Source organism: Anolis carolinensis, chromosome 4, assembly GCF_035594765.1.
Source record: "Anolis carolinensis isolate JA03-04 chromosome 4, rAnoCar3.1.pri, whole genome shotgun sequence".
Lineage (NCBI taxonomy): Eukaryota > Metazoa > Chordata > Lepidosauria > Squamata > Dactyloidae > Anolis > Anolis carolinensis.
Window position 1 is genome coordinate 188,535,774 of NC_085844.1, and position 27,058 is coordinate 188,562,831.

At 39.2% G+C, this 27,058-nt stretch overlaps 1 long non-coding RNA gene across 1 annotated transcript; it reads left to right on the top strand.

The window, feature by feature from the left end:
- Positions 1-10,190: 10,190 nt before the first annotated feature.
- Positions 10,191-23,191, top strand: LOC134298396 (uncharacterized). The gene is made up of 3 exons (XR_010005450.1): positions 10,191-10,655; positions 21,364-21,518; positions 22,456-23,191. It is a non-coding gene; the product is annotated as an uncharacterized LOC134298396 (long non-coding RNA).
- Positions 23,192-27,058: the final 3,867 nt, after the last annotated feature.

A 27,058-nucleotide genomic window follows, 5' to 3' on the forward strand; every position in this document is an offset into this window, starting at 1 on the left:
CTCCCCTACAGCAGGGTCTTTGTGGGTCTTTCTTTAACTTTCTGACTTTATCTGTGGATCTGTGGGTCTTAACACATCATTTCCTGTCCCCGTCATGGTCTTCTTTTGTCACTTCCCTTGTCTGTCATTTCAGTTCTACCCCTTCTGGTCCTCTCGTCACGTTCCCGTCCTTAATCCTGATCATCCTTCTCTTCCTTTCCTCTCGTCCCATCCCTCGTCCTGGTTTTGGTCTTTCAATTCCTTCAATACTCAACTCCAGTGCCTGTTCTTGCTTGCTTTCTTTATTTTACGTTTCTTTCATCAGTTGCCCCTCCACCTTCTCTGTTGCGCTTCGCTTCCTTCTCCGTGTCTAATTCTCTAGTATTATATCTCTATAGTCTTCTTGTGTCTTTTGCATCCTCTCCATCACTTCCTAGTTGTAGCTCTATATTCCTTCTATCTTATTTGTTGTATTCTTCATTCTGTGCTTCTCTTTCCTTTCCTAGTTCTATAGTCCACTGTCGTCACGTCCTCTTTCCAGTGCCTTCTCTTTCTCATGTCTTCCACAACTCTTTGGTGAGTGGGTGGGAAATTTATGTCCGTTCCAGAGGGGAGTCTCTTTCTCCTTCCCCTTCCGTGATGTCACTTCCTTACCTCCGTCCAGCTACCGCGTGGCTGGTCTTTGTTTAGGAAACCTCACTGCTGTAGACAGAACAATATGTCTCCAAGGTCAGTCCGCTCCCTTGTTAATTCTCGCCAAGTTTTATTTTCCCTTCTCCTAATCCTTTTCCAATTCCAAAATTCTTACTCAAATATAGGGAAAGAATAAAGCCTCTTAATACACGAGTCCTGGTTCCTCCCCTTTGTTAATCTCAGTCAATTTAAATATTCTTTTCCTTTTTATAGCCAATACCAGTTCTTATTATTATTTCTTTAGATTTCTTTAAATTCTTCCAATTATAGGTGAACTCAATTGGATAAGCATAGATATAGGATTTTCTTCCGTACCTTTCTTGAAGCTTTAAAATAAGGCGGGTTTCGGCAGTATCCCAGACACCTTCAGTCTGGATCGCCTTGCTGTGACCCGCACAACCAGTCTGGATCTCTCCCAACCCTCACTCTGGAGGAGTAGGGGTCTCGAGACCATCGGTTGGTGACCTATGGGTTTGGCTGTCTCCCTGACCTCGATCCATCAGAGAGAGGGAGTTCTGCACTCTACCCAGTCGCTTTTCTTGGCTGACTTCTCAAGAACCTCAAGAAGTCCACCCTGCCATCATCTCGCCAAACAGGAAGTCTATCTTGGCTGTGCTTATCTTGACAACATTTGAGCATTACTGCTGCATTTTGTGTGAAATTTAGCAACATACTAGAACTTTGGACTATAACTTCCAGAATCTAACTGTCAAGATGACATAAACCTAGATTATGATTACCATATATTGGTGAGTTTCTCTCAAGTCTTATTGATAGTCTTTGGTCAGACTTTGCATTATCATTTGACTGCTTTTGCTAATTTTTGTCACTGTTAATGCTACATCTTTTTTATTTCTTCATTAAGTAAGAAACTGTAATTATCTGATGCAAAATTTCACATTCCTGTCCACTTTATTTTAATCACTCAGTCCAATTGCATCACCAGCCACTGTGCTACTCATAGCTGTCTCCTGCTGTATCCTGCTGCAGTAGTTGTTGGCGTGACTTCCAACCTGGGCATTTCATCTTCTAGTACTATCTTTTGTTTCATTTTGGATTGTTAAATCATAGTTTTTATGGTAAAAGACATTCAAATGGAGTTTACCTTGTCCCATTAGTTATGGTATCACTGCCATTTTCTCTGAGAAACCTCTACCAGTGTCATTTTTCATTACTGTTGCTGCCCAATAGCTGTTTGGAATATGTAGCATGACTTCCCAACAAAAGCCTATCTGATATGGGTCTCCTACCAGCAGCACTGCTGCCATCAGTATAGCCTTTGCTTCACAAGAAAACACAATAGATGTGGAATACATGTCCTCCTCCCCATGTACCAGTGGTTGTCAACCTGTTGGCCTGCCGATGTACACTGGCTGGGATTTCTGAGAGTTGTAAGCCAAAACACCTGGGGACCCACAGGTTGAGAACCACTGCCACATTTTGAGTGGAAGGGGGGGTAGCAATGTAAGGCTACTTCTGTCAATCAGTATTATAATCTATAAGAACTTGCTGCCCCTTTTCCTGTAAAATCCAAGCTTTCTGCACAGTTCCAGGAGAGTGGGTGTGATACATTCCTACACTTTTCAATAACTACTGCTTATCAGGCTCCATTAATCAAAACTTTATTCTCCACTTGGCCCTCTATACAAAAAAGATTGGACAATGTTTGCAAAATAATGAAATTATTTTCAACAGCTCTAAAGTTACACATTTTAAAGTTCTGTGTGTGCATATGCAAGTCACAGAACTAGCACTGAAACAATAAAAGGAAACTCCAGCATAATCAGCTTATCAGTTGCCCTGGCGACTGTTGATATGCAGGCCTTAGATGGCCGGTAATAATGCTTCTCTCCATGTCTCCCAATTTGGGGTTCCATATCGGGGTTCCTCTCCCAATACACAGTTATCGCACTGTGATTCCACTTCAACTACCATGGCAATATTCTATGGTGCCACAGAGTCTGTAATTTGGGGTGGCACCAGAGCTCCCTAGCGGAGGACTTTAAATGCCCTGCCCATGCTCCAGATCCCAGGATTGCATAGCATGGAACCAAGAAAGGTTAAAGAGGAATCATAATACTATAACTGTGCCATGTGAAAGAGTCCAAGGTTTCATCTCTCATTTCCTCATATCAGTCTGCTATTAGAAACACAGGATTTGGCACAGGATCAGTTTGGATTTTAGTGGCAGTATGGCAGTGGCAATGTAAGATTTTTAACTTTTACTGTCCTTTGTTCAATGAAAGCTGCTAATTCCCTATCAGTGAGTTGTGAATCTGCTCTGGGTTGGGTCAGAGAATTAAGTGGGATATCTAGAATTTTGAACCTATTTGAGGGATAGTGGGTTCATCAGTATTTCAGTGAATGGACGTCTCCAACAACCACTATGGTACTTCTGCCATTGCAGTTCTTGCCAGCTCCTTTTCTGTTCTATGAAAATGTCAATGCTAGTTCATTGGAGCAAATTACGCCCATTAAATGAATGGACACAGAAAGCAGAAGTGGCAATTTCCGTAATGTATGTTCTCAAATACAGCACCAACATGGTTTCAAATAACTATTCACAGCACAACAGAGTCTCAGACCTAAATCTAGGCACTTGGGTCACCCAGCCCAAGTATTTGTTTATCCTATAGAAACACAACAGTGAGTAGGTGTTGCAGGAAACGGAATTGTGTATGTTACGAGTTATGTTCCTCAACTACATTAAAAGGGGAATTCCATCCTCCTACGTGTTATGAATAGTAAAGTTCCAATGTCTGGGCATGGAGCCTAAGGCAATAGTTTGGCCCTTGTTTTTAAAAAAGCATATCTCATTCGAAATAACTGTTCTGATTCATTCATTTGTTAAATTTACACCTGCTTTTTCATGAAAAATGGCCTGCAATTGAGATTTTTTGAGAGATAATGAGCGGGGGCACAATGGGAGCTTGTTTTGTTGCTACATCTTCAATTAAAGTACAAGATGGATTATCATTCTTGGTCCTTTCAGATTTAGTATGCTGCTTACTTTCTTTTGTGTGCTACAGTGCCAGTCCAATCCTGTAACACACAGTGCCATTAAGTAAAAATAGAAAGGTGTAATGCTTACTGTATGCTCTGCTTATGTCAAAATCACATTTTTTTTAATCATTCAGGGATTTTGCTACTTACTATTTTAGAATTATAAAGTTGGAAGGTGCTACAAGGGCCATCTAGTTAAATCACTTACCATGCAGGGATATACTAAGACACTTCTGAGAGATTCCCATTCAACCACAGTTTGAAGGCCTTCAGCAAAAGAGGGATTAAAGCCACAATCATTCCCCACAGCAATTGGCATATTCTAACACTGTGCTTCAAAAAGCTCTCTGGAGTTATTTCTTGTGGTATATTCTAATGGAAATAAAAGTACGATATCTATGAATTCCATTAAATTCATAGATTAATGAAAGAGGCCAGGAGAATTGACAAGATGCCACAGACCCCTGCCAGTCAGTTGGAGGATTTCGTTTTCCTAGAAAGAATAGGGTTAATGAATCTTGATTTGTCCTTGCAGAAAAGCAGAAGAAGCAGTTCTATATTTGGGTTCTAATAATGAACTGAACTCTCCTCTATTGATAGAGGGCAATACGGATAGCACTGAAAGTGGCAAGACGTTACTCATTAGCTTGGATCTCTGCCATGCCTCGAGTGCATTAAAAAGAGGAACTTAGGCTGGATCTACACTGCTTTCTAAAGCATTATATGGATCTAACTGACCATAATGAAGTTAAAACTGAACTATATGAGTGTAGATCCAGTCTAAGGCCCCATCCACACAGGCACTAAAATCCGGCTGAAAGCTGGCTTGAGGTTAGGCTGTCTATTAAATGTTCACCCCCAATGCACCCTCCAACCCACATCCAACCAAGGAAATTCACCAGAAATTCTAGATCATGTCAAAAAATGTGCTGAAGTTGATCACTGTATACAGTGCTGCAAAGTGGAAAAAAGCATTTGGAGCGCTTGTTAGGACAGGGCTAAAGCTGTAGGGGTCACAGATGGAACCTACATAAACTGCTCAGAGGAAAGGTAAACAAACACCTCCCCCAGCAAGGAAATGGCAGCATTCCAATGGGTATATTAAATTGCTCTCTATTGTCTGGCTCTCCTGCAGACAAATGCGGTTTTTGATCAGTGCAGTTGCCAGATGAGCCAAGAAAAAATTACTCCTGGTTTGGATAGATCCAAATCATTGGAGTTTTGTGGACTCTGTGGGAGCTTGCAATCAGTTCCCAGCGTGCCTGTGTTGGCACTCTGGGGTGAACCAGATATCTTTGGTCCTGAATTGGAGTAAATGTGTGTATGGAAGGGCTCATAGAAGGGGAACTCCTGTTGTACCTAATAACAGAATGATTCCAGTTTAACTGCTATGGATCCATCCTGTGGAATCTTAAGATTTGTAATTAAGGGAGGAATATTTAGAATATACCAGAAAACTCTGGAGCCTCAACAAAGTACAAATTTCAGGATTCTGTAGGCTGCTGCAGTTAAAGTGGAATCATAGTGCCATAATGGTGTAGTGTGAAGGGGTTCTTATATTCCTTCTAGTGTATCAACATGTAACCATGCTTTGAAAATATGTCATATTATGTCACCTGGTATCCTTTTTAGTGACTCTAACAAGATCACAGTGTTCTCTTCCTGCTGTTGTCCAAAGACATTTTTTTTAAAAAAAAATTAGGCAGGCCTTTAACTTTTGAATCTGTTATACTTTTATATTTTTATTATGTTTTTATGTATTTGAATTGTTTTAATTCAATTTAAATAGAACATTTTAATTTTGTCAAAAATCGGTTGCATCAAATATGTTTTAACTGTACATTGTTCTAATGTGTTGTAAGCCACCTTGGTTTCTGTACTGGGAGAAAAGCAGGACTAAAATTAAATTGAATAATAAAATAGTTCTGCTCTGGACATAAGCTAAAACTAGTCACAATGCAGTCACTAAAATTTCCCAAATTAACTTCTTAGTGGCATCCCATGTCGTGAACACATGACAATCATGCTATATTCCCTTTCATGGTTCTCTCATCATCATCCCTTCTATATCTCATAATTGTATATAAGGTCCTTCTATCAAGTAGTTGGTGCATCTTCTATCTATGGACTTGAGCAGATAAACCAATGTTATCACATGCTTAAGATAAAAATATCTGAGACAAGACCAGTTAGGGTGTGTTCAGGCTGATATCACCACATCTCTATTTTTTCCTTCAAGCTTCACATGAAAACTATACAGTTCTGTCTCAACTATCATGTGGCATCATTTCTCAAAGTTTCCTGTGTAGATACAGTTTAACTGGAACTATGTAGAAATCTAAAATGTCACCACAGAGATCTGGAGAGGAAACATCTCAGTACAAATCTAAGTTACTATTCTTCCTTCTCCTCTATCTCCATATCTAGGAAGTATATTTTAAGCTCTTTTAAAAATGCTGTTCTCAGCTATTCAAATAACAAGGATCCCATGGCCATCCTCAATACTGGTAGAGAAGACCAATTCAAACTGTGCAGCATGCATTGTCTTTCTGCTTTTGCTATAGGATTTGGTTTCCTTGCTGTGTGTAACTATGATGTAAGAGACATTATAACCATTTGTTTTTCAAAAGCATTCTTCATTGGACTTTATCACATGAAGCAGACAAACCGGCATTGCAAACTCTGAGAAGTGATGCCATATGACCTACTGTAAGACGCCATATACAGACCTGCCTATTTCCCATGTTTCCCCCATCAAACTCATCAATAGCTTACAATCTTGCAATGTTCCTATCACCTACCTTAATGTGATGACTCCTTTCAACTTCAAAGCCTATTCCCTAGTTGGCAGTTTTCCCTATATTTTATATAGTTGCCTTTTAGAAATATGCTAGACTTGTTTAGTTACACAAAACAAAAAGCAACAACAGAAATGCAGGAAGGCAGGATTATGAGGGTGTGCTGAAGTACGATTGCAGATTGGAGTAATTAAAGAGAGAGGTGCAACACTGAAGATGCTAAACCTGGTATGTATCTGCTATCAATGAAAACACAATGGAAATTGAATGGGGGTTGTGTAATACAGTCCTCTTCTATGTACTGAAGGTTTTGATACAGAAAGGATACATTCTTCAAAGCCTTTTCTCCTTTCTGAAGTACGCCTTCTGAAAACGGTGGACATGTTTTTTTCTAGAAAATTTGAAATTGAAGCTATTATGGTATATAAATGCTCCACCTCAGTGTTTCTATACCTGGGGGTCGGGACCCCTGGGGGGATTGTGAGGGGGGAGCCAGAGGGGTCACCAAAGGCCATCAAAAACACATATTTCTGATGGTGTTAGTTTGGTCCAGATCCATCATTGTTTGAGTCCACAGGGCTCTCTGGATGTAGATGAACTACAACTCCAAAACTCAAAATCAATGCCCACTAAACCCTTCTAATATTTTCTGTTGGTCATGGGAGTTCTGTGTGTTAAGTTCGGTTCAATTCTGTCATTGGTGGAGTTCAGAATACTCTTTGATTGTAGGTTAACTATAAATCCCAGCAACTACAACTCCCAAATGCCAAAACCAATCCCCCTCAACCCCAGCAGTATTCATATTGGGTCTTTCTGCCAAATTTGGTCCTGAATGAAAATATATCCTGCATATCATATATTTACATTATGATTCATAAAGTAGAAAAATTAAAGTTATGAAGTAGCAACGAAAATAATTTTATGGTTGGGGGTCATCACAACATAAAGAACTTATTAAGCGGTCGCAGCATTAGGAAGGTTGAGAACCACTGCTCTACCTTCTCAGAAACAGTCAGAAGTCTGCTAGTCCTGAGTGAGTAAGGCACACACAGCACTGGAATTTATATTCTAAAGAAACTCCTACTAAAACAAAAGGCCAGGCTTATCTCAGGTATGCATTCTTCACACATACTTAGGCCTGGGTCTTCTCTTTAGGACATTGGGAAATTCTGTTTAACTCAAGAACATCTCAGTTTTATAGAATGAAACAGTTATTTCAGAATTTACGAGTATAAAACAACTCAAGAAGAGTTGCTTGGCTTTAGAATTCCACAGAACTGTATGCTCTTGTTTCTTCGGCATTTAGAAAACACACCAGAAAAATCTGTCTGCCACCTGCTGCAAGGTTGAGGGCTTTTTTTTTTCTAAACCAGGGTTCAGTAAACTGCATCCCTCCAGATGTTATTTCATTCCAGTTCCTATTATCCCTCACCATTACTAATCTTGGGTAGGGCTGATAGAAGTTGTAATACAAAAATATTTGGAAAAGTACACCACCCCCACTTCTGTTGTAGACTCATTACATTATTTAGTGCTAGAGCACAATATTTCGGCATTCATGAAAGTATACTAGATAAACAAAGAAGTTATGCTTGCTTTCCTTTTTGTGATATTAAAGTCAAATATATTCTCTGACTATGCCTGTTTGATGAGGACTGTCTCAATTAAACCCATTTGGTTCCACTTTTTCAGCTTTTATAATGTCCCAGTTTCTGTGTCCTCCATCCACTTCCTGCCTTCTCTTCGTGTAGATGCCCAAAAGTCACCTATCCACTTATGGCAACCCCATAAATTCCATGGGGTTTCCTTGGCAAGGAGTCCTCAGAGATATTTGAGTTTGCAGGGCAATTATAAAAAATAAGCATGTTTTTTGTTAAATTAACAATATTCCAATCCACAACCATCCATTAGTGACCTTTTTAATAATATGTGCTTTTAGTAGCTATCTGTACAGCCAAACCTTTAAATGTGTGTGCTGTCTTTTTCAGTTCAGGTGTGAGAATGCCATTTTCATCCTAGCCAATCTTGGATGAAAAATTTGGATGAATATTTACCAAAACTGAAAGAAGTAGGTATTGCCTGTGGCATGAAGAAAGTGGCAATGGCATATTATCAACACACTTTGCTTATTTGCATATTTCTGTTTAAATTGCCCAAATAACTAATGTTGCACACTGGGTATATGGATGAAATAAAACCATAGAATGCAAGTGCCAGCCTGTATTATATTCCAACTGTACTCTCCAAGTAAAAATCACTATCTAAAATCTCAAGTCACAGAAATGAAAATGTTATTCGAAACCGGCTTTTATAATGTCCCAGTTTCTCTGGCCTCCTTCCCCTTCCTCCCATATCCTTGTGCAGATGCCTAAAAGTCACCTGTCCTCTTATGGCAGCTCCATGAATTCCATAGGGTTTTCTTAAGCAAGGAGTCCTCAGAGGTATTTTCTCTGTTCCTTTTTCTGAAATATAGAAATTTATTTAATATTCCAAGTGTAATCTTCAAGTAAATACCACTACCTAAAATTTCAAGTCACAGAAATGAAAATGTTAATTGAAACCATGGAAACCAGAATAAACAGTAGTATCATAAGCAGTCTGCCAATGAGTTACTTATTTTAAATGCCAAATGAGAGGATAAAAGGAAATATGTGAACATTCCTGATTTTAATTTTTAACTGAAAAATCCCTGGGAGAGGTGAGCAGTTTCAGCGATGGAATCATTCAGGGGAGGGAAGTTTTAAGTAGAATTCTTTCATTTCTTCCACTTATATATGCAAGTTTGCAAACCACTTTGCTGTCCATAGTGATATGGACATTCTTATTTCATCTGCCTATTGCTGAGAAACGATTGTGCAGGTGGGGTTTTGAGCAGCAAAACAGAAGGGGAAAAAATGGTTAAGTGCCTTCTGCTATTCATGCAATCTTACTCAATTTTGCAGCTTTCAGGGTTTCAGTCTTATGCGATGATAATACTGTAGTTATGATTAAGACTGATTGTGTTCATGACCCAATGATGTGTCTTAAATTTATAATTTAATACAGCATGCTGAGAATCTCCAGTCTAAGTTCTACTATATATGCACACATTTGTTTAAAAACATAAAAGTGCCTTGTCAAATAACAACAACCAACAAACACGAATGAATGCAATTTGACAGTACTGTAACTGCCATGGCTCAATGCTATGAAATCCCAGGAGATGTGGTTTGATGGAATACTAGCACTTTTTGGTACAGAAGCTAAAGGCCTTGTAGAACTACAAGTTCCATGATCCCATAGCATTGCACTGTGACAGATAAAGTGATGTCAAACTGCATTAATTCTACAACATAGATGCAACCTAAATGATCTACCAGAAAGTAGTCAGAACTTCTGTCTGTCTTTGGTTCAATATTCTTCTTTTGTTCTGCTCCCTGGCTTAGTGCCAAATGTCATATATTTAGTCCATTTCATTTTCCTAGAACGTTGGGTTTCAAATGAGCTGGTTATAATTGTTCTTTTAGTCTTTCATTATCTCTTGATACATCTCCAATAATTTAGCATCATTTCCTTGAATGTTTCCCAATGGTTTCCTAATAAGATTTGCAACATCCCCTGTAATATGAAGTCTGTAGAAATAACCATCTCCCTGTGTTACTTCTTCACAGAATTACTTTTTAACTTATTACAGAATTTGAGTAATGGGGCTCTTTAAAACTATAAAATTACAGTAGTGGGGCTCTTTAACTCTATACTGTAGAATAACTATAGAATTATGGAATTCTAGAGTATGTACTCTTGAAAGCTCTCCAGTTGAGAATTCTACGTATTCCTCTTCAAACTACAAATCCCAGGATTTCATAGGATGTTGTCGTGGGAGTTAAAGTGGAATCACAATACAACAGTTGAGCAGTATGAAAAGGATGGCATTCAAGCTCAATAATATTGAACAGATTTGCCAAATTACCAGATTGCAAAAACATGTGGAATCAAGTTTTAATGTCCCTGAAATAGTTTCTAGTTACAATTTAACCCCCAGGAAATTTATATAAACAGGATTGTGGACTTAAGTATCTGCTTATTTTGCAGCCATCAAATTTATATAAGAAAGACTGTTCCTTATCTTGGCAGTTGGTCAACACAGGCTTGTTCAGTGACAATGTTGTTGAGCCATGGCACCCCTTCCTCAAAAGACTTCAAGTAAGAAATATGGGTTTTTTTTTAAATTTAAAAAATTCTTGCTTTTTCAAAGTTCTGCGATACCAAAACTGCTAGAGGATCCATAAGGACCTCGTAGCAACTGTACCCCAAACTCTATCAAAGCTAAATTCTTTAATAAATGTATGAAAATGATACTTTTGTGCAACCTGTATTGCTTGTGTACTGTATAAACTTTTATCAAATGTATGCTGAAGGCCTCTGCTGTTTCTATGCCTCCTGTTTGCATAATCTCCTGGGAATGGAGATTGCTATATAATTAACAGAAGGGTCCTTCTATTGATCTCCCCATGTATGTGTATGTTAGACAGATGATCCCTTTGTCATCAAAGATGAGCTTAAGATGTTTTCCTGTTCAACTAAGGCTGGAGGCTGCCATTCTCATGGAAGAGAAGGTTAAATAAACATGAATACATTAGCCTTCTGAATAGGCATTGCAGCTCCTGGTTAATTCAGATTGTCAGCTTTTGTCCTGTGGGTCCTGCACCTTTGTCTCGCAGGAACTGGAGACCTAAGTCAATCAAGGAATCATCTGCATACCCATGTCATTGCTTCCCCCAGTTTCGCACCTCCCAGGGGTCATCTCTACGACGGACTCAACTATGAGTTGTTCTTCCCATCACTGGGATCTCCTACTCCTGTCAATGACATTGGGGAAACCCCTTCATGGATTCTAGCTGGCATGGTTTACAGCCAATCAGGGGGAGGTGTGGGAATCTGAATGTCTATCAAAACTGCATAAAATGTCCTGTATTTTTCTGTGATTTTATGCTTGCACATTTGAAGCATTTGTTGGTACTTGCATCCTTTATGTCCAAACTGAATAAAGCTCTGTAGCCTTGCCTTCAGCCCAGAGTGCTTGTTCTCTGTCCTGGCTGATCTGATTTAGTGGAAGCTCACTGGACACAAACCTCTTTATCTGCATTCCTCACTGAAATCTCAACAATAACATTTATATGATCTTTTAGGATGGGTATTTCAGGAGAAAGAAATGGGAAGACTCTAGGAAATTCTTGGGGATGCCATAAGTTAATAGGCAATTCAAAGGCACCAACACATATGCATGCTATTGACTGAAGAATGCTCTCCCAGTATGCCAAAGGGCAGGGCTTACATCACATAAATCTGATCTTTAATAGAAACAAAGTTTCTAGAAAGTTTGGGTGACTAGGAAAGGGGGGAGCAAGATTTTACCAGAATATGTATATGCCAGAAATGTGCATTGATTCACAATTCTCAGGAAGGAGGCAATCTTGTTTGTAGAGAAAATCTCAGTGAACAGTCCTACTTGAGACATAGTAATGATGTGAGCCAAGGAGAGTTGGAGCATCACTAATTCTGGGGAAAAATATCTTCATTAATAAAAACTTGTTCAAATGTGTTTTTCTTTACCAATCTTCTTTTGCAACACGCAAACACAAGAGAATATTGGATTTCTTTAGATGAGGAGATAAAGTCTGTATGCGACTCGCTGGATTTCCCCCCCCGATTACGGGCCCCCAGGGGTCAAAAAATGTTTTGCTCCAAATGCCCCCCCCCCCCCCCCCGCCCCCCAAAGCTCTCCAGAGATATGGAGTGGATGAATCTTGCTAAGAAAACCCTACAATAGATTGGTCATGATATATATCACCTGGTTTGAAGATATCTAACACAAACAATAAAAGCTAATGGTGATTATGTTATATACCAATACCATTTTGTAAATCTTAGGGCACATCAAAGGCTAAAAGAAATAATTTTTGACTCCAGATGTTATCTAGGAGGTGTGAGGATATTTGCTCAACATAAGCCCTGGACATTCTTTTTAATTACTTCTGCCTACTTCCAGTATGTAAGGCAGAAACACTTCTCTTTTTGTGGAGGTGGGTTCAATCTATTCAACAGAGAGGTACAAGATGAATCCTATCATGGGAGAGAAATTCAATAAATAAATAAATAGACAAAATATAAGAAATCCAGTGTATGTCTTTTATATAAACTTGAGCCTCTGTCTTTTAATGTAATGCAGTATCTTACCCCAATTTGCTGAATTGCCAGAGAAGGGAGTTCTCAGCAAATAAGACAATATGGAAAATGTTTTCTGAAAGTTTAAGCATTTGGGGTGAGGGAAGGAGTTGATTACAATAAGGTTACTTTGAATATATACTATACAGAGTATCTGCACACCTCTTTTATTAATGGTCCAAGGGCAAAATTGACAGGATGATGGAAATCTGTAATTGAATCTTCCATGTCCATAAATGCTAGCTGACTTTCCCTTATCCCAAATGTTTGGGGCCAGAAGTGTTTTTGATTTAGATTTTTCCCAGACTTTGGAATATTTGTATACCTGTGTTTCCATATACACATATAATGAAATGTGATATACACATATAATGAGGCTAAACATGAAATTAATTTGTCTTTCGAAAGCAGTCCCCAAGTTACAAACAAGATATGTGATGTTTTATACATGTGAGGCATTGAATTTTGCCATAGATTATGTTGTGAACTGCTTTGCGTCCCCATGGATGAGAAAAACAGTATATAGATAAGAGAGGTTCTGTAGGTTTGTTCTTAAGCTGAATTTGTATGGAAGTTGGAAAAGGTACATTTTAAAGTGTAACACCATATATATGTATATGTATATATGTGTGTGTGTTTGTGTGTGTGTATATATATATATACACACACACAGAGGGAGAGAGGGGGGGAGCTCTTTAGATAGCATAGGGAAGGGTTAACACCCTGTGGTGTTTGTCTTTCTGTCTGTGCCCCTGTTTAGAAAATTTCACCTCACTTTCTGTCCCTGTGATATTGGACTTTTACGAATTTAGCTTGATGTGGAAACAAGGATTGATGAGAAAGCTACAGCTGAGACACCTTTTTCCCCATGATAACTCTTACAGGAGTAAATTTCTCTTCCAAGGAGTAGATTCCTCTCACTTCCTGTTGTCTCACTCCCGTTCTTAATTAGGAGTAAGTTCGATGTTTGTAACTCAGGCACTGCCTGTACATCTTATACATGATCTTATGCATATAACCTAAATGTAATTTTATACAATATTTTAAATAATTTTATGTACACCAAGCAACCAGAAAGCAAAATGGCACTATTTCAGTTATCAATTTGGACAATTTTCGATTTTGGAATATTTCGGACTTTGGAATTCCAGATAAGAGGCGCTTAACCTGTATTTGCAAAACATATTTTCAAAGTAATCTAATTTGGGCAGGATCATGATTTTGGGGGGGGGGGGGGGGAGAGGGTTGATAACATTTTCTTTTCTATCTTGGCTAATGACTATTATTCTCAGTTGGAAAAGTGTATGGCCATCCACAGAACATCTTAACATGGTTTCCTGCCTTCATAGAATCATAAAATCATAGAGTTGGAAGAGACCTCATGGGCCATCCAGTCCAACCCCCTGCCAAGAAGCAGAAAATTGCATTCAAAGCACCCCGACAGTTGGCCATCCAGCCTCTGCTTAAAAGCCCCCAAAGAAGGAGCTTCCACCACACTCCGGGGGAAAGAATTCCACTGCTGAACAGCTCTCACAGTTAGGAAGTTCTTCCTGATGTTCAGGTGAAATCTCCTTTCCAGTAGTTTAAGGCCATTGTTCTGCGTCCTAGTCTCCAGGGCAGCAGAAAACAAGCTTGCTCCCTCCTCCCTATGACTTCCCCTCACATATTTATACATGGCTATCTTGTCTCCTCTCAGCATTGTCTTCTGTAGGCTAAACATGCCCAGCTCTTTAAGCTGCTCCTCATAGGACTTGTTCTCCAGACCCTTGATCATGTTGGTCATCCTCCTCTGGACACATTCCAGCTTGTCAACATCTCCCTTCAATTGCGGTGCCCAGAATTGGACACAGTGTGATTCCAGGTGTCGTCTGGCCAAGGCAGAATAGAGGGGTAGCATGACTTCCCTGGATCTCGACGCTATACTCCTATTTATTCAGGAGGAGGATAATTTTCATTCAGAAAGTAGCAAGACAAAAGGGTTCACTCCCTTTATTTTGAAATGAAAATGCAGGAAATGATCTGGATAGCAAGCAAGGGGAGCTAAAAGAACCAATGGATGCTGGAAATATATAACTAACCAAATTTTAAAAAAAAACAGAGCTAGGAGTGAAAGAAACAGGAAGTTTAGAAGGATGGAGACTATGGGCCAAGAAACAGGGCTGTTTTTGTTCAAAGTCAACCATAATACAGGAATTCTGCCAATTCTGCCAATTCTGCTGCTTTTGCTGCATCATTGTGACACAAATATCTAAATGGTCAACAGAAGCACACCCTGGACAATCATCACAGAGCTGATTTTCACATGTCGGATTTGCACTACCTTGCCAATTATGTTCTTGAATTTTTTACTAAGATGCTGCTCCCTGATATTTTAAAAGCTTTAATTCTTTTCCATACATACTGTCAGACCTCAGGCAGCTATATTACGTTTCCCAAGTTCTTGTTGCGCTGTGGCAAGGGGTTCTGGGGAGCAGAGCCAGCCCTAGGTATTTTTCAAGTGTAGGCAAACAGAATCCCCCCCCCCCACCAAAACCAATCACTTAAAAATAAAAGTGTTGGATAAGCGAAAATGTTTGATAATAAGGAGGGATTAAGGAAAAGCCTATTAAACATCAAATTACATTAAGATTTTAGAAATTAAGCACTAAAACATCATGTTTTACAACAAATCAACAGAAAAAGCAATTCAATACCTTGCGGAGGCAGGCCGCAGGAGAGATGGCGCCACAGGCAACTGCCTAGTTGGCCTGGTGGTTGAACCGCCTCTGCTGGGGAGCACTCCTCTGGTTACACAATGCTTACACTTTCAGGAGCGTAGAAGACTGTTAGTCAACAACTGTCAGTATGCATCTGCATCTGCAGAGACTCAGGTAGAAACAATATTAAGAGCTACCAAATTTTCCCTGATACACCTCTAATTTTCAAATTCTACTAGAGAGTTCAATCAAGAGTAAGGATAGCTACTCTTTGGGCCTATTGACTGTTAGACAAATTATTTCCTAGCACTTGACATTAGACTGTGGGTGAGCAGGTTGCTGGACTACTCTTTTCTAATCCCTGTTCTGGTTTAAGGGTCTTGATAACGGTTTGACAGAATATAGATTTATTAAGTAGTATGAATAAAAGCCTTAAAATAAATCAAGAGTGAGAGTTATGTTATTACAGATATGTTTACAATAAATGAGACAACTTGCACATTTAGTAGTTCCGCCCCACTATTAATCAACTCTGGACTTCAGTATTTACTGAAATTTCCAACATAATGAGATCCAGAGTTTCCCAAGGGAGGTTTTCTTAGGTTAAAAATAGTGTTTATTTATTCGTGGCTTTTCCACTTTTGTGGCGGTGCTGCATCCCTAACCTCTATAAAAGTGAAAACCCTACATTATGTCACTAAAAGATCAGAAGGAAGTCCTCATGCCCTCCAACATTTCCCATGTGAAAATGGGGACATGTATGGCTCAGCAATATCAAAGTTGATCAAGATAGCATAGATCAATGAGGAAGAACACAGAACACAGGAAAGGCTGCATCACTTTGCTTTTGCCTGAGAACCACTAGAAAAAGCCAGAGTGGTATGGTTTGAGCTACAACTGAAGATCAAGATTTGGTTAAGATCAACCCATTTGGTTAAGGAAACCCACTGAGTGACCTTACATTAAGTCATAATCTCAGCCTCAGAAAAAGGCAAAGACAAATCCCTCTTAACAAATGTTGTGAATAAAATAAATCTTGCAGAGCATTGCCAAAAGCAAAATTGCACAGATATAACCATGAGCCAGATGGATGTCTCCCAAAGTGGGATTTCATTCATTGTATTGTTTTTGTAGGTTTCTGTGACTTTATATTGAGTCCTGATAGGGCACATAATAAAGTTGCTTATTAAAAAAGCAGTTCTAGCTGATTTGTAGTCACATAGGCCATCACAATAGAAGCCAAAAAAATAAAATAGAAAAATTAAACTAGACAAGAACATCATAATTGCCTTACAGCTATAGGAAATAGATCGAGTCTGTGACTAACTAAAGGGTGACCACTACACAAAAATTCTACTATAATATGCCGATACGTCTTACTAAGACACTGAGTAACAATATACAAGAGGAATTTCCCATCTTGGTTTTACAAAAAAAGTATGAGACAGTACGTAATGTGTGAGTATGAAAACCTTAACGTGACAACAGTCATAAACACAAAATTGTTTGGGCCCGCTGGTCCACCCAACTACTTCCTTTCAAATAACCTGAAACATGAATTCACGAGAGCTCTGTGAATCTGAGGATGAGTCAACAATGTTCAAGTTGCCCCAGAAGAACTGACCTTGATAAACCAAAAAGAAAAACAAAACTGTTGGTGAATGTTACATCTTCACCTGCACACTAATGAAATACTTATTCCTTGATTATTATTGCATCCATTAAACAGCAGGATCTCCATGGGCAGGTGGTCTTTCCTACCAGGCCTTGAAAGTGCTATGCATAGTCTCCTGCATACATTGTTTAAACCAGCTTTGCTTCTCAAGAAGGGCATCATGATCTCAGAAGCTAAATGATAAATTCTAGTACTGTGCTGAGAAAGATAGTTAGGAAGTCAAGGGGAAATTCAATAATTGTTCTCATTTGTAATGTTTTCAAAGAAACTCAGGGTCTTTCATCTCAGGGCCCTTAAAGACATACCCTATATCCCAGGATCTGATCTCAGCTTTTCTGCTATAAATTGGATTATATGAATCCTGGGATATAGGGCCTGTCTCGAAGGACCCTCAGATTCTAGCCCCACAACCTGTAGATTTTATAACTCTAGACTAAATTGTTTCAAAATAGTATTAATTTAACAGGTCATCTCATGCATTAAAAAAAAACCAGTCCCTTTGCAACTAGGCAGTGACATTACTATTTGTCAATTTGATGACAGCTAAAAAAAATTTCTACTACATTAAATTTGTGTCAAAATGTACTTGCAACTCAACTGTACTTTTTTTTGCTTTAAAAACTTTTGAAATAAGAAGATCGCTTCTTTTCAATATATAATGCATTTATAAAGTTGTGTTCTACAGACTGCCACTTTACCATTCCTAATCAGGTGTGGAAGTCCCTTCTAGACCCCGCTGTCTATGTAAAAATAGCAGACCTATAATACACTAGCTGTGCCCGGCCACGCGTTGCTATGGCGAAGTATGGTGGTATGGGAAATAAAGTATTGAGGAATTGGTGGTAGTTAAGGTAAAGGGTCAAGGTTTTCCCCTCACATTAAGTCCAGTCATGTCTGACTCTGGGGGTTGGTGCTCATCTCCATTTATAAGCCGCAGAGCCGGCGTTGTCCATAGCCTCCTCGAAAGTCATGTGGTCAGCATGACTGCATGGAGCGTCATTACCTTCCCGCCGCAGAGGCACCTATTCATCTACTCTCATTTGTATGTTTTCGAACTTCTGGATTGGGAGAAGGTGGGGCTAATAGTGGGGGCTGTGTTCATCTGCGACCTTTGGGTCCAGAAGTTCAGCAGCTCAGCGGTTTAACACGCTGCGCCATCAGGGGAGCTTATTTTCTCAAGGTTGTGAATATACAATATTTCTGGTTGTTTTTTGTCTGTTGGAGGCAAGTATGAATGTTGGAATTAGGGAAAATGATTAGCATGTAATGGGCTTGCAGCTTTAAAGCCTGGCTGTTTTCTGGCTGAGTGAATTTTTTGTTGGGAGGTGTTAGCTGGCCCTGATTGTTTCCTGTCTGGAATTCCCTTGTTTTGAGAGTGGTGTTGTTTGCGATATTTTATGTGCTTCTATTGTGTGTGGGTGTCAGAAAAGAGAAGATTTGCCAGACTTTGATGATGGGAATACTTTGTTGGGAGGTGTTAGGTGGCCCTGATTGTTTCCTGTGTGGAATTTCCCTGTTTTCAGATTGTTGTTCTTTATGTAGTGTTTTGATTTTAGAGATTGTATTGTTGTGTTTTATTATAGCAGAGTAATTTTTATATATTGATTTTATTGTTTTTGAATATTTGGAGCCAGATTGTATTCATTTTTACAGTTGACAGCAACATAATAATAATAATAATAATAATAATAATAATAATAATAATAATAATAATAAAAAAGGGTCTGGTAATACACACTGCTTCACTGCATTGTGAGCTTCCTTTCTGGAAGAATCCTTTCTTGGGAGGTGTTAGCTGGCTGTGATAGTTTATTTTGTGGCATTCCCAATTTTCCTGATTTCTGAGTGTTATAAAAATAATAAGTTACTATTATTAGTTATTATTATTGTATTGTTGAATGATTATCAATGTTCTAATAATTATTATTCCATTTGTGAATGATTATCACTGTAATAATAATAATAATAATAATAATAATAATAATAATAATTTACTCTTATTTTGAATTGTTAATACATTGTTGGATGATTATCAGTGTTATAATTATTATTATTATTATGACAGCCTTGAATGTTTATTATAGTTGTAATAATAATAACTTGTTATGATTAGTTATTATTGCATTGTTGAATGATTATTACTGTTATAATAACAATAATAAATTACTATTATTATTGGTTATTATTACATTCTTAAATGATGACCAGTTATTATTATATTAATAATAATTATTACTGACAGGGAAGGGAAAGGTGAGGGCGATAGGGCTTGCGAGGGAAAAAAGGGGGGCTGCTGAGGCATTGGGGGGGTTGTGATTTGTGGGTGACAACAACAACAACCACAATAACAACAGAAAAGGGGGGCTCAGCCTGGGCCAACTTGGGCCTTCCCTTGAGTTGTTTTGGGTGCCAACTTCCACCCTTCCTGGTCTGAGACTCTTTACTCCCCCCCCCCCCGTCAGCCGTTTAACTGGGTGAGGGGGAAAAGGAAGGGGCCTGAGGCCGGGAAGGGCGGGGGTTGGTGCCCAAAACAACTGGAGGGGAGGCCCAGGCCTGCTGGAGGGCCATGCCCTCCTCTTCCCCCCTCACCTTGAAGTTTTCAAAGAACCGGGGAAGAAGTCCTTGAGGCGGACCAGGGTGTAGACGGCGCTGCGGAGGGCCCGGTAGGAGGAAGGCCGAGGCCGAGGCCGGGAAGAGGAGAGAGGGTGAGGCGGGGGGGGGTCCGCGGGGCCTTCCTGGCGCTGAGGGGAGGGGAGAGGGGCAGGAGGAGGGGGCCTGCTCGGCGACCCTCCATGGGCCCTGAGGGGGGAGGAGATTGGGGGGGGAGAGGGCAGAGGAATCCGCCTTCCTGCCTTCCTGCCTTCCTTCAGCCCAGGCCCAGCTCTGAGGCGAGGTGTTTGTGAGGCCTCCTGGGTGAGGATGATGTGTGTGTGTGTGCGCGCGCGCGCAGGAAGGGAGGAGAGGGCGGTGTGCGCGCAGGCGCAGATCGCCTGTTGCGGTTTTTGGGCTTTTGTTGGCCCTGTGATTGTGTTTGCCATCTAATTGTGCTGTATCTTACTGGAGCCGTGGATGATGGGCTATGTTGCCAAATTTCAAGGTTGGGAGGCCTTTACTTTTGTTGTTTTGTGCATCGCCCTGATGCCATTACTCTTTTATATATATAGATGTGCAGCCGTCCTGAGCACAGCTAATTAGGCCCTGATTGACTGCTCTGTGTGTTCCACTGGTGTCTGGAAGTCATTCAGAAATTGAGCTTGGTGTCTTCATTCCATGGATGCTTTCCTGATTACTCATATTCTGACACTGGATGAATGGCTTGTTTTTTGGGAAACAGGGAAACAAGGCCATCAGATCTTGTTTGTGATGCTTCTTTCTTGCAGATACATTAAAAATTCTTTGTCAGAACAAGAGAATGCACTGACCCCGGAGGACTGTTCTGGGTGGAGTGAGGATAACTTTTCTTTTCATTTTCAGATGGAGATTAACTGTTTTTGCACTCTTAATGATGATGACCAGCAAGGACTGGAAAGTACAGAAAGGGTTCGGATGTTACTGTTGTTACACTGCCCTCAAGCATCATCCTCCAGCCTTTTAAGTCTGCATATTGCGTATCTACTGACATGGATAGCTGAAATTAGGAACACTGTCATGAACATATAACATATCCATTCTTCTCTAATCAAAGCAGTTTTGTTGACTGTGCTGTGATGCTCACACTGCTGGAATCATTTATCTTATCTGCTATTTTGATGTTTTACATGAACCCCTTCAGGTCCATCTTCTGAAAAAAGATGTACAGCTTAAGAATAACATGCAAACAAATGCTTGACCCAGGTTGGGCCAATTCCCTTGGATAAGGAGGTGAAGATGGCATATGATCTAAATGATGGCATCAGAAGTTAATTTTATGACCTGATCATATTTACCTTTTCACCCGTCATAGGATCCTTCTAGGAATGGGGACAGTATTGGCGGGGGGGGGGGGGGGGGGGAGAGATGGGCAGCGACACTTTTCCCCCATGGAATGGGGAAACCACCAGTGCAGGTGATCTGGGGTGCAGGTTTCCCCTGCTGCCGGCTGGATTTGCCTGGCTTCCTGCCAAATCTCCTTGCTGTCACCTGCTTTTTCAACCTCAATGTGATGAGGGCCTTAGTCAAGGCCCAGAATGTGTGTGTGGACTTCCTAATATAGTTGTATCAAAATGACAGGAGTCAATTAAACAAAATCCTAGATGATGATGATGATGATGATGATAATAATAATATTAATTTAAAAAATTTTAAAAAATTATATTCTGTTTTTCTTTCTAAACAGGACCCAAAGCGGCTCATAAAAGGTCTGAAGAATACAAGTCTTCAGCAGGTCTGAAGAATACAATGTTTGATGGTACTGAAATTATTGAGAGGTCCAGTGGAATCAAAAAGAACATGTTATCCGTATTCAGTTCCCAACATGAATCATCCACCAAGGTGACTAAAGCAGTTTCTGTCCTATAACTGGGCATGATGCCACGCTGGAATGGGATAACCACTGTTCCACAGTAGCTGCCATACTTCCCATCCTATGGAATCCTAGGATTTGCAGTTTAGAGAGCGGCATATAGAAGTACTTCAGTAACCTACAAACATAGTGCTTTAACAAACTACAATCCCAAGAATTTTATAGGATGGAATCAAGGTAGTTAAAGTGGAATAGTAGTATATAATTATATTGTAGAAATGGACACTTGGATCTAGAAAGATTCAGTCCATAAGATTCTAAAAGATACTTTCCCTCATCATCTTTACAGCACTCACCTCTCTTTCCCACTTTATTCGGTTCTTAAGATTTAACTGCTTCTCCACAATATTCTGATATCCTTAATAAGAATTTTAGCTAGAGAGCAAACCTCTTCCCCTGCCCCTCATAATTAAAATTTCTTCAAGTGTATACTGTCCATTGTTCAAGACAAATAACCCCCACAAAGCAGTGCAAAGTATCAAAGAAACATCTGAACTAATGTGGGAGTGGTTTTCGGGTGAAAAGCAAGCCTTTCCTCTATACTGTATCTGGATTCCAGACTAACTCAGTCAAGAAAAGCAACAGGTGGAGAGTGAAAGACAGGAAAGAACAGAACGAGACAGTATGAATCACACATTGCAGTTGAATCACTGCTGAGAACAAGACTGTGAGACCAACTGCCTAGACATTATCCTGGAATTCTATTGAAACAGAATTTGACCTGTACCTAAAACCAATGCAAGGCTGAATATATCTTAGACTATACTAATAAAAATGTGAAGGGTGCATCATAAATACAATTCAAGACTAAATAATGTCGTTTTTCTCCTCCTCCACCTCCTCCTCCTCCTCCTCCTTTTTTTTTTTTTTTTGAATTCCCAATATTTAACAACTCAATTGCTTAAGAATGTAAAGAAGGGCTTGTTGGATTGGAACAAGACCTGCCTGGAACAGCATTCTGGCATTACAGGACCAATACATACAGGAAGTCAACAAGCAAAGCATGGCTACAACATGTTGCTCAGCAAGCAAAGTAGAGCCACTGATACTAATATATAATGCTAATGTCTGGCTATATAATAACTGAGGACTATGGATAGCCTTATCCTCTATGAACTTATAATATGAGGAAACTAAAGCACAATTATGGCAGGATATTAGTGCCTATTGAGGAGGCCCCCAATGGCGCAGTGGGTTAAACTGCTGAGCTGCTGAACTTGCTGACTGAAAAGTCAGTGGTTCAAATCCAGGGAGAGAGGTGAGCTCCCGCTTTTAGTTCGAGCTTCTGCCAACCTAGCAGTTCAAAAACATGCAAATGTGAGTAGATCAATAGGTACCGCTCCGGTGGGAAGGTAATGGCGCCCATGCAGTCATGTTGGCCACATCAACTTGGAGACATCTACGGACAACAGCAGCTCTTTGGCTTAGAAATGGAGATAAGCACCAACCCGCAGAGTCGGACATGACTAGACTTAATGTCAGGGGAAAACCTTTACCTTTACCTTAAGGGCCTATTGATGGGGCTTTCTGCACGATGTTGTGGTTGCCCCATAGTCTCATTGTGCTTGAAACGCGCTTGGATCATTTATTTTAAATGAAAAGGAAACCTGTCAATAAATCCAATATCGCTATTGTTCTACAACTCTTCCTTGTGTGATAATTTTCTTCCAATGCATCTCTAGTATTGCAAAGCAGAGGAATGTTTCATGAAAATGCAAAATTGCATGACTGTGCAGCTGCGGCAAAATGGGTGGAAGAGATAAATACAAACAGAAGAAAAACACAGTGTGCATTTCTTGGTAAGACAAACTTGGGTAGGAAGAACATTGTAAAGAAGACTAATCATGAGAACAATATGTTTTTGTTTGCTTAAACAATGCAACTAGCTGGTGTGAAAAAACCCTTAATTTGTCACAAACTCCTTTGATGGAAAATGTTGAGGGATTTTGGTTATGAGGTACATCTTTCAGAAGAATCAGTATGCACTTTGTGAAGAAATTCATTCTTCAATCTTTCCTCAGTGCACCATTCAGCCTTGTTGGGCAACCTTATTGGTTAGCAGTATCCAGCATTATCATAAGATATGTTGGACTGTGTAATCTGTACACACTGTGAGGTTAACCACATATTGATAACAATGAACTTTCTGCATTCTCCGTTATTTTAATATGCAATTCTGAGAACACATTACTATCTTAAAGATACTTAATCACTTTAGTTTTCATACACTTTACCACAGCCCATAGATATGTGTAACTGATGACCTCTGTTATAATTTAAGCACTGGACAAAACCTCACTATTTTTAATCAAGCTTAATGGTGTTTGAGATTTTTAAATTGTTCTTTTGTTGCTTTTTAATATATGTTTTAATATATGTTTTCTATGTGAAGTATATTGTGATTATCTGCTGCTTTTGTGGTCTTTTATAACAAAAATGGTACATTTGTAAGTTTTTAGCTTTATTGTAAAGTAGATGGACATGATTTGACAATAACGTAGGATATAAGCGTTGTTTGTCATTCCTTGTCTTCACGTTGACCCCAAAGAAATCCTCTCATGGAGTTTTCTCGAGTTCAAAGTGTGTGACTTATCCAGGGTCACCCAATGGATTTTCATGGTGAGTACGAAATAGAACCTTGTTCTTCAAAGTTGTAGCCCAATGCTCAAAGTACTACACCAAACTGGCACTCATGCATTTCCATTTTCCCTTCATGCAACCACAATACATTTAAGAATCCATAATTTTAGAGGACCTCAGTGGCAGAATGAGTTGCCAAATTTGTTCAACTGGAGCCAGCAATTTTTTAGCAGATCTAATTTCCTGTCATACATATCTATAATAATTCAACACTATTAATAGACCGTCTCAGTGGGAAAATCCAGATATTCAATCTCACTCCCGATTTTTATATGATTTTCATGTAGCTGCAGTTTAATGTCCTGCAAAAGAAGATTATTGATATCTTCAAAGAGTGCAAGGGTTTATGAGAACTATTAACTTAAAACCAAAACAAAGGGAACTAGGTATATGGTTTGTTTTCAGTGCAGACATTTTTAGGATATGCTAGAAGATAATTAAAAGAAGCTGCTTTCCACTGAGCTGGTGACATGTACACATTGAAAACAACATATTTCATAGTTTGGGAGGGTAATAACTTATATTGGAAAATGCATTCCTTTTGTAAACAAAGGAAGCACCTAAATGACTGTTGGGCAATAGATAGATAGTGTGGCAGAGAGGATGTAAGACACTCTTAGCATAGGTTCTTCAAAGATGTTACCTGTTACTACCCAGGTGTTTAATAACTTTTATGTACCATTTGATAACTTATAACCTGAACATTTGAGAATTCTGGATTATATGTGAAGAATGGACTCTTATTTCAAGGCTTTCTTTACACTCCTTAGAACCAGGTCAGCATTGCCAAGGATAGCAGATGAGACAAGCTAGCTTAGACTTGGGACATTATCACATGGATGAGGTCTAACATTGTGATTTGCCAGCCTCTAGTGAATCTGGGTAGCAGTGGGGAAATCCTGGAGCCCTGACTACCAGCGGACACTTCCTCATCCCACATGGGAAAGCATTATTTAATTGTTCTTGAGTCTGCCAAAGCCCCGTTGTTTCTTATGGAACACAGAGAGGCTTTTGTATTAACAGCGGCAGTGTTCCACCATGCTGCCACCCCAGATCACCCACAGAGACCCACTGGAAGTCACTCTAGGTCGTCTAATGGGCAGCATGGGACTTCATGGGTGAACTGGGGCAGAAGCATACTAAGACTTTTTTTGCCCTGTGTGATGAGGCTGTAGGAAAGGTTCTAAATCAAATTATGTTCTAATCACCATATATATTAACAAACTAAAAGAGGGGTCCAGAAATACTAGCATTTAAAATAAAATGAAATATATAGGTTGGAGGTCTGTTGCTTAATTCCTACTGAATAAGATCCATTCAATCAGTTGCTGAATGGTGAACCAACACATAGATAAATCCAATTGATTCAGTGACTTTACTCTAGGATTATTATTAGAATGTAGGCCACAATTAGATAAGATTTACTGATATCACTAAAGAACTTGTAGATGGGGAAAACACTGAAACTAACCTGGGCCTCGGTGGCTTAGTCTCTTCCTGTTTCTCAGCTATCTGAAGACAAAATGAGTTCATTTCCTGTGGATAATTTCTAGAGAAGTAAATTCAGTTCTTAGAAAGATAATTTAAAAATGACCATTAACTATCTTGGAGAATCATATGTTCTCTGTGTCCTGTACTAGTTAACATAAATCTAAAACATGTGAAGGGCAAGTTAGCCTGGAGCATATAGAAATGAAGGTTTTCGTGTCTAGAGCTGCCAATCATGTTTGAGAATGATGTTTATTCAGAGTCACATCTTTTTGGAAAGGAAGGATTATGCCAGGTTTGTTGCGAAGCAATCACACAGAAAATCTTGAACTAGCATTTGAACCACCAACCATGTTCAAGATTTTTCAACCCAACCAGATCTATAACACTCTTAGCTGATACATTACAGCCAAGACTGGATGAAATTATTTTACAAAACATGATAAATGTTAGAAACCAGAACCCAATACATCAAAGCCATTAACTGACAAAGATACATGGTGCCCATAACAAAATTAAGGAAACTACACTAGAAGATTTAAAAAATCCATGGTCATGTTTATAAGGGTCAATAAGATACGCACAAAATTGTAGGAAGATTTTCAAGATCTCCTCAGGTGAGATGCTATAAATGTAACAGAGGGAAATAAGGCAATATGTGGATTTTAAATCTGCATAATATATTGTTTGCTTATAGAACATTAGGACCATGGTGCTATGCATGTTTAATGGCAAGTACTCCCGACACAGTTTAACGTGACTGTCCCCCAGGTGTTTATAGGATCCCAGGATTTTACACAAAAACTGTGAAGGCATGTTGGGGGAATAACTATATGTGTCTGGCTACCCAAGCGGCTTTTGGTTTACTCTTTATTATACCTCAAACTTTAATCACTCTTGAAGCTGGCTCAGATAACCAAAAATATGTTTATTGGAACACAAGAAATGGTAATTTTGGGCAGGAATCTTGAATGTTGAATCAGAATAACATATTATAGAAAACAAAGATTGTAGATTAAGTTTAATTACACAGAAAATAAACCTTTACTGTATTAGAAACAATATGAGGTAAAATCACTGAAATTATATAGAAATAAAACTATATTGATTGAGAATGAAGGCTATAAAGACTATATGAGGTAAGCACACAAGCTATGAGGAAACTATAAGGTAAGGTAGGTACTAGGCTATGAGGTAAGTACCAGCTGTGAGGTAAGTACCTAAAGCTATGAGGAAACTATAAGATAAGTACTAGCTATGAAGAAACTATAAGGTAAATACAAGGCTATGAGGTAAACTATAAGCTATGCTCTTGGTAAGTATGTGATTTATGTTGCCTGTTTGAATTTGCTAGGTCAAAGAACCCAGACCAAATTCTAAG